At 47.0% G+C, this 9,535-nt stretch overlaps 1 pseudogene; it reads left to right on the top strand.

Moving 5' to 3' along the window:
* Nucleotides 1-1,051: 1,051 nt before the first annotated feature.
* LOC124623554 lies at nt 1,052-1,169 on the top strand (annotated as a pseudogene).
* Nucleotides 1,170-9,535: the final 8,366 nt, after the last annotated feature.

Genomic DNA, 9,535 nt, shown 5'->3' with positions numbered 1-9,535 from the left:
GGCGTAATGCTGCTGAGACAGTTCAGGAAGAACTGGAGACTGTAGCGGGTTCGTCTATGCACGGGGGAGTCAGCGCTCCTTGCAGTCGCACGTCGCACCGGCATTCCATACACTACTGTTTGGTTGGCACTTAGGCGTACCCTCCGATGCTATCCGTACAAAATCCATCGTCATCATGAACTGTTACCTGGCGATTTAGTGAAGCGGAGGCCATTTGCGGTGTGCGGGTTTCAAAAGATGGCGGAAGATGACGATTGGTTGAGTAACGTGTTGTGGACCGACAAAGCTAATTTCACGCTCCGAGGGTCCGTCAACGCCCACAACTGCAGAATATGGGCTACCGAAAATTCTAGAACTGTCCTGGAAACTCCATTGCACGACGAGAAAGTCACGGTATGGGTTGGATTTACCACATCTGCCGTTATCGGGCCTTTTTTCTTCGAGGAAATGAGTAATTCTGGTTTTGTAACTGTTACCGTGACGGGTGAGAGGTACGCCGATATGTTACAGAATCCCATCATCCCCAGCCTGGCTAATAAACACCCGCTGGAACGTACGATGTTTATGCAGGATAGCGCTCCACTCCATATTGCTAGACGCGCGTCGTTTGGTGATGATCGTGTGCTCAGCCGCCACTTTCGTCATGCTTGGCCTCCCAGGTCCCCAGACCTCAGTCCGTGCGACTATTGGCTGTGAGGTTACCTGAAGTCGCAAGTGTATCGTGATCGACCGACATCTCTAGGGATGCTGAAAGACAACATCGGACGCCAATGCCTCGCCATAACTCCGGACATGCTTTACAGTGCTGTTCATAACATTATTCCTCGACTACAGCTATTGTTGAGGAATGATGGTGGACATATTGAGCATTTCCTGTAAAGAACATCATCTTTGCTTTGTCTCACTTTGTTATGCTAATTATTGCTATTCTGATCAGATGAAGCACCACCTGTCGGACATTTTGTAAACTTTTGTATTTAATTGGTTCCATTAAAACCCCATGTCATTCCAAGCACGTATGTCAATTTGTACCTCTCTCTCTACATTATTCGGCAACGGCCTTGCCGCAGTGGATACACCGGTTCTCGTCAGATCACCGAAGTTAAGCGCTGTCGGGCGTGGCCGGCACTTGGATGGGTGACCATCCGGGCCGCCATGTGCTGTTGCAAGTTTTCGGGGTGCACTCGGCCTGGTGATGCCAATTGAGGAGCTACCGAATAGTAGCGGCTCCGGTCAAAGAAAACCATCGTAACGACCGGGAGAGCGGTGTGCTGACCATACGCCCCTCCTATCAGCATCCTCAATGAGGATGACGCGGCGGTCGGATGGTCCCGATGGGCCACTTGTGGCCTGACGACGGAGTGCTTTTTATCTACATTATTCCGTGATTTATTCAGTTTTCAAATTTATACTGACTTTTTGATCACCTGGTATATAGTTTTAACAGGTATAAGTGCAGATTTTTTTATATTTGGTACCTATATACAATGTGTTGGTTGTTTTTTCTCAGCATCAAACAGTTTTCCTGCAAACACATCAAAAATTTGCTACCTGTTGTCTTCTGCACGGTGGTAACTGCACCCCTAAGTGCTAAGTGTGTGTATGTGTGTGTGTGTGTGTGTGTGTGTGTGTGTGTGTGTGTGTGTGTGTGTTCGCATTGGTTATGCTCAACTGATTGCTATTCACCTGCATCCCTAAGTGAGTGTGTGTGTGTGTGTGTGTGTGTGTGTGTGTGTGTGTGTGTGTTCGCATTCGTTATATATGCTCAAAACATTGCTATTCACCTGCATACGAGACCGTTTTGACATGCGTCGTGAATGGACATTATGACCAGGAAGTGTCTAGCAGCGGTATGCAGTGATTAACAGTGATCAAAAATTTGACAAATCCTGAGTCTTTTGCCAACATGCCGTGCACAATATAGATAACGAAGTGAAGATTCAAGAACGCCGCACTGCTAAGTTAATAACAGCCGTCCGCTCTAGCCGCTCATAACAGTGCCGATCGGCCGGGTCGGACGTCAGATATTGAAATTCTCCGCAAATTGGTGGCACAGCGGCAGCGGCAGCGGCAGCGGGGCATCCCCGAATTTTGCCTGCCCGGCCGCGGGTGTAATTGAGGCGGCCAGCGGAACGGCGTGCCGTCACAAAAGCGCCAATCTAATTTGGGCCGTCGCCCCGGGGCGTCCAGACTGCCGTTACGGGCGGTAAATTTGGGCCGCTTTTTTATGTTGGGTGCACGGACGCTGGGCAGCCGGTAATTGTGCGGTCGCAGCCGCAAGTAATGCGCGCAATCAGCACGAGTCGAACCCAGGACCGCGGTTCCCCATCGGTTCGCCCCCCTGGCGACCGACACAAACCGGACCCCGTTCGCGGGTGTTCACTTGCGTCGCTGTAGAAAGTATAGACCGTCTGTAAACCGAAGAGTGAGCAGCGCACGTTCTGTGGGAAGCGGCCTCTGATGGTACAAGCCGTGAAGCCACATCGAGAGTTGATTACTTCGTGTCAAACAGTGTAGGGCAGCCCGGGGCACATTTACACGGATTTCTTTTCGGAATTTTGTTAATATTTTTTTTGGTTAGGTTTATCGTGTTTAAAATTGTTTAGTCTTATAACATGGTTATTAATGTATGACTGGGTAGATATGCTTCTAACTCAACATTATATTTAAGAGAGCAAAATAGCTTTATATAGCCTCAAGTCGTGTGCCTAAACATGGCCCAGGTACAGGGCAGATTTAAGCACCTATGGGGGCACGTTTACGCATGCTATGGGAAAAAAATACTGAGTAAAAAAAAGATATATTACTAAACTTTTCAAGATATGGTTTGTTGGCAGTAAACAAAATTATAGTTTTCCTTACAGATTAACATAGCGAAACACAATCATTTTACTGGCAGTAAGCAAACTTTTTGGTGAACTTCCACTTGTTAGCATAGTATAGTCTATTTATAACTTGGCGCCGCGCAGGATTAGCCGAGCGGTCTAGGGCGCTGCAGTCATGGACAGTGCGGCTGGTCCCAGAGGAGGTTCGAGTCCTCCCTCGGGCATGGATGTGTGTGTTTGTCCTTAGGATAATTTAGGTTAAGTAGTGTGTAAGCTTAGGGACTGATGACCTTAGCAGTTAAGTCCCATAAGATTTCACACACATTTATAACTTGGCCTGCTGATCATTAGTGTCCGGCTTGCAATTTATACACACAAAAAATTATATGTTTTCTGTGGCACAATTTTAGTGAGTCCAAATTTTACATCTAAGGGACTGCACCCATTCTTGAATTCTTTCTGATTGGTTGTATCGTTTCAGGCAGTAAATACAAAGGCAGTTTTCAATCTCTTCATCAGACTTGCACTTTATAAGAGTAAAGAAGAAGAACTGGATAGGATATTCGTTGTCACAGAAATGCCTGCTAACAGAAGCTTTGCAAGGTCTAGCCTGTGGGAGGAGACTGAGAAGAAGCAGCATCTACAAGATCACAGAAGACACGAAGGGATGCGGAAATTACTCAGACCTGAAGAAAATGACAGAAGACAGGAGATCACGGAGAGTTTCATTGGAAAACCTGTCTTTTGGCAATGTACTAATGATGACAGCAGAAGTACACTTGTCCACAAATTCCCTTGACCTTCTTTTTTGCAATTTCTTGCCCTTATCAGTCCTCGCTCTCATAGAATTAATTCTTTGTGACTGCGATTGATTAGATATAATAGCTTCGTAACAGTCTCTACCTTTTATTCTCCTGTATCTTCGTATTTCTAGATTGGGTTTCCAACTGCTGTTGTCTTAAGGTTTCGTTGACTGGGCTGTCAATTTGGATGTAGTGCAAGATATTCCGCGAAAGTGCTCCAACACTACGTAAACGTGCCACAACGCCATTTTTTAATTTGTTTAGAGACTACAGTAGCTACTGTCGGCTTTTAAATTATACAAATGTGCCTTGTAACGCAGAACAATCTCGTGTAAACGGACATACATTTATGTTTTATGCTCTCTAGGAGCTTCGACATCTGAGTAACAAAACTTACTCACCCTGCACAAAAGACAAATATGTTCTTCGAGCTTAGACGTTCAGTCAGGTGGTGCCAAGAAGTTTGAGAGAGCCCTCAGTCTTTCATTTTAGGCAGCACTCTACACTGCAAAAGCGCTCTGCGTAAACGCACACCGGTGTCCCCTACTGTAGTGTGCAGTGATCTATGGGGATTCTGTCCGCATGAGTTCTTGAGTTAGTTGTAATAGTTTCTGCTTTCACTTTCCGTCCAGTGGTAACGAATTTAAGGCATAATAAACACTCCCTGGGTGGTGGGCCAGTGCATTCACCGTTACCGATTTAGAAAAGAGTTTTACGATATGGCCGGTATTGCCTTTTCACACAGCCTTTAGATGCTCTATGTGACGTAAAGCAGACAGGCTGAGTCGTATACGAGGAGGGTCCATAAAGTTCACTGAATGCCCTGATATCTAAATAGTAAATTAGGATCCAAAACTGTGTACACGATTCGGCTCTTGGAGAAGTACATCGATAATCCCCACATAGTGTCCAACAGGGGGAAGCCTGATCCTGCGTCATAGCGACTTCGACCTACTGGGAAACACTGAAGGGGACATTAAAACGTAACTCATGAAAAAAAAAACAAAAAAAAACGTGAGGCCCCTTCCCTCTTCAATTTTGGAAAAGTCGAGACCATATCATGATGCGATATCAACTCTGAACCAGGTACAATGGCGACAATAAATCTGGAAACACCTTAAAGATACGACACTTCCTGGCAGATTAAAACTGTGTGCCAGACCGAGACTCGAACTCGGAACCTTTGCCTTTCGCGGAAAAATGCTCTACCGACATTTTTTAATTTAATTTTCATGTTCCAGGAAAAAATCACTTATGAAAAAGGAAGGAAAGAAATATAGGGCCGAAGTGATATTCTCGGCACTTCTATGGGAGTAATATCCTATCCCGCGAAACTACGTAAACCTGAAACTCCCCACCACTTCGGAGGGTCATGAAACATGCTGCCTAAATATTTCGTAAAGTTCGTTTTGTATTTAGAATGACGTCGGATGATTTGTGTTTTTCCAGTAGATAATGTCAATAGTGCATGTCCGACATCACGGTCCGCGAGGCACGTAGTGCGATGCATGTCCTCCAACTCAGCGCACTGCCGACGTTTTCTGTGAAGGGAAAAAGACAACGCCTGGGAAAACTAGCGTCCGTCCTGATCGCGGAGTCGTCGATGCGTCGGAGGAGTGCCATGAAGACTTGCGTCAGCCGTCAGACATCCTTCGCCTCGCCGCACTGCAGAAAATGTTCGTCGGTGTTCTGCATGACGTACATAAGGCACAGCGGGGAATCTACCATGTGAATGTCGTATAATCGTCGACGGGTGACTGTCTTACGGTTCATTAACGTATACCAAGACGATCTCGCTGCCGTGGCGAGAGAGGGGCGTATGGACAGCTCGCCAAATCTGTCGCTAATCCCTCGTTGGGTATTGAAAGTCGACAACATTGCTGTCATGATGACGCCTCAAGTATCAATATAGCTCACGTGTAACTCGTAGAAGGTATCTGTAAATGAATATATCTAAAATCAACAAAGAATTGCGCGATATTAGAAAAAAAGGCGATATGGTGCCTGCCGCCACCGGCGGTTCGTAGGACGGGGAAAGAAGCACGGCCTGCCGTTGTGGCTGAGCGGTTCTAGACGCTTCAGTCCATAACCGCGCGCCTGCTACGGTCGCAGCTTCGAATCCTGCCTCTGGAATGGATGTGTGTGATGTCCTTAGGTTAGTTAAGTTTAAGTAGTTCTAAGTATAGGGGACTTATCACCTCAGACATTTGGTCCAATAGTGCTTAGAGCCATTTGAACCATTTGATGAAGCACGTTTCCATGTCCATAGCATTACTCGCAGGTGTAGAGCTAGAGCCTTGTTCCGCACATTCGTAAGATTAAGTCTCCAGAATGGTGTGGGAAAGTTAAAGTCTGGTATTTCACCTTAAACAACATCCCTTGGCTGACATAGAATCCAAAGACCGCCATTAACCTGTCGGCAATACCGAGTGGTACCGGCAGTACCTGTGCCAAGTGCAGCAGTCGCGAGGTCAGATGAATATTAGTGTATTTCACCCTTTGGAGCAGCTTGTGAGTTCGGAGGGAATTGTTGCGTATGTGCAGTCGGACGTACTGGAGCAGACGTCGATAGCTCGCCGCCGTTGATTGCCGTAGCGTTCGGGTGATCAATGCTCCTAAGCATCGCATCATGTCCACCGTCGTAAACGGACTGTGCAAAGCGTCCAGTCCCCATCCGATATGCATAATCTTCGTTTTATTCATGTTGACCCTGCTGCCCGCCTCTACTCCGCATGTACTTCGTTCTCCGACCGGACGAGTATCATCAAATCGTCGGGATATGCACGACACGAGAAGGAACTCGCACAGAATCGGACGCCTGTAAGAGTCCGTCTAAGAGTCTGCATCAATGGTTCGAGCGCTATTGTAAACAGTATCATCGACAAGGGACATCCCTGCCTAACTGAGCTGCAAACAGGAATCGTTCCTACCTCCTGCCATTGACTCTCACCGTCGAAGAAGCGCCGCGAAGGAGGCGCATGAGGACGGTAAGAAAATCCTGAGGTATCGCCATGCGTCACATGGTCAAGGAAATCATGACTGATACTGCCAAAGGCACGATAAAAATCCACAGATGCGAACGCCGGTCGCATGCGACAAGCTTCCATAAGGGAAATGATATCACGGTATTCACCTAGTATAGAATGGCTGTTGCTCCGAACCCACAGACAAGTCCGGTCTGGTGGTAATGTCTTGGATATTACAGTCTTGAGTTACAGTCTTGAGCCTTGCGGCCAACATTCGCGCGAAGATCTTATAGTAAGTATTGAGCATCGTGAGCGATCGAAACTGATGGGCGCTGACACTCTCTGCCGATTTCGGTATTGGTATAAGCAGTCCCGCCATGGATTGCGACGGGACGTCCGTGTCAGAGCTCAATAACTCATTATACATCAACACCCATTAGGACATCGTTAAATCTGCAAATTCGCTATAAAATTCGCGTGTCAACCCATCGGGCCCACGGATTTATGCACCGCGCTTTTCATGAGTGCCCTTCGCATGCCATCTTCCGTTACGGTTACCGATAACGCCTCTGCATCCGGACCATCCACCCCCGTTTGCATCTGTCACAAAGTTTCTTCTCTTATCCGCCTGTCCGTCGGTGTCCCAGTGAAAAGGAGGCGGTAATGCTCCAGAAACCCAGCAGCAATATCCTGTTGTGACGTCAAGGACCGATCATCACCATCATGGAGCACTGTGATCAAGGACAGACGATTACGCGCATGTCCTCTGAACACATAATGCATGCAAATACGTTCTCCGTCGGCGTTGTCCAAGCAGCGAGCACGGATCGAAAGTCCCTCCAATCGACGTCTCGTTATAGATAAAATGCACGCCTGAATTCGATGGACTTCCGCGTGACGCTCGGACAATGGGGCCCTGGAGGGCAGGCCACTGAGCGCCATGTAGTAATAATCAAATGTATCTCGGAGCCATCTCGCTTTATCCTTGCCATACGTTATGAGAGCTCTTCATATCGCCGGTTTTGCACATTACAGCCAGCATGAAAGATCCGTTCGGTGCATCGGCAGACGGAGAGTTCGCGTCTGCCAGTTTCTTCGATCCGCTGGTGACATTCGGAATCGACCAATAAGGATGAATTAAGTTTCCACGAACAACGGCTTCGCCAGACCCACTGCCGTGGGAGGGTTAACGTGCATAAATTTGCAAGATGATCCGTAAAAGCTGTGGGCCAACGTTCAGTAGCCAACACATGATCTCTTAATCCGTCAGAAACACAGATCCGATCCAGCCTACTCGCCGAGTGGCTAGTATAAAACTGCCCATGGATCTTTTCCCACGTGTCCGTAAGTGCCATGTCTCGACAGATCGTGTCCAATGCGTAGCAGGAGCTGAAATTAGGAGATTGATCCTTCGGTGTGAGAACACAGTTAAAATCCCCTCCTATCAAGATATGGTCATATCTCCCATGGAATAGGGGCACAATCTCCTCCGAATATAATTGCTCACGAGCCCATCGATTGTCAGATCAGGAGGGTGCATAGATGCTGACAATACGAATGCCATTCATGGTCATCGCGAAAACCCCGAGCCTAAGGTAGGTAATCGAGGTCACACACCGGAATCCCTTCCCTAACATCGCTGTATCACGTCCTACATCTGAAGTCGGCGCTAGGTAAGTGTTGTTGTAACCACGCACGTCGGGAAATGCAGCATTGTATGTTTCCTGCACCAGCAGAATATCTACGTCTGTGGCGCAAATCATGTCCTGGAAAAGTTGAATCAAAAAATGGCTCTGAGCACTATGGGACTTAACATCTGTGGTCATCAGTCCCCTAGAACTACTTAAACCTAACTAACCTAAGGACATCACACACATCCATGTCCGAGGCAGGATTCAAACCTGCGACCGTAGCGGTCACGCGGTTCCAGACTGAAGCGCCTAGAACCACACGGCCACACCGGCCGGCAAAGTTGAATCTTTGCAAGCGATCGTGCGGTATTAATGTTCACTGTTCCCACCTTATATGCTTGGTCCGTTGCCGTTGTCGTGCTCGTGTCATATCACTGGGAACTCCAAAGGCCTTAGTCCCCTACTTGCGCTCAGAGGGATGCCTCGAGATCGCAATAATATTTCTTTAGTAACCGGTTTCGCCCATCTTCAGAAATTTTTTGGCCCTGCAAGGGTAGGAACAGTTAAGTTACAAACTGTTCTATTATATATGGTCTTAAAATAAGATACAGAAAAGCTGTAGTCAAAATTACAGACAGTATTATAGTATATGGCGTTAAAAATAGAGAAAGGTTATAGCGTGTTGTGTACATAGTTCCGCGTAGCCAGCGCGTACACAACTTTCCCAATAGAGCGCGCTCCGCTAAGCACAACAGCGCAGGCGCAGCGCTCGTCCGTCTCCGCACTACGAGGTGGCGCTGTCATAGAGACGGACCAAATTCTGCTTCCGCCGATCCGCGTATTAATATGTAACGCAGCCAATGAGATTGCTGCAAACGTAGAACCTTTTCTCCTCGCGAATCACACTCGCGCAGTGATGCCTGAACGCGCGAGGTATTATAACGAGTGTACAGACCTCAGATTAGTCAGTCCGCATCAGTCTGCATTAGTCTGTACCAGTCTGCATTAGTCTGTACCAGTATATAGTCAAGTTTCAGTCTGCGCCTAATAAATTATCATATTCCTGTACATATCCATGAAGAGAAATGTATAGACACTTTGTCAAGTATCAGAGATATGTGAGAATAAGATTAATGTACCAAGACCAAAGGAACTTCAGATTGTCAATTGCAAACAGCATCCAGAATCAAGTTACGTAATAGCTATGTTTTTATTATCTTAATAAATGTGTGTGAAAATTAATCAAGTTCTGTTTAAAGTTGGTCACCGTCAATCTGCTACTCTAAGCTTGCAAGTGGCATTTCTATCGT

This window comes from Schistocerca americana, chromosome 7, assembly GCF_021461395.2.
Source record: "Schistocerca americana isolate TAMUIC-IGC-003095 chromosome 7, iqSchAmer2.1, whole genome shotgun sequence".
In the NCBI taxonomy this organism is placed as follows: domain Eukaryota; kingdom Metazoa; phylum Arthropoda; class Insecta; order Orthoptera; family Acrididae; genus Schistocerca; species Schistocerca americana.
Note: the sequence above shows the minus strand (reverse complement) of the source record. Positions and strands in the feature narration are given on the sequence as shown.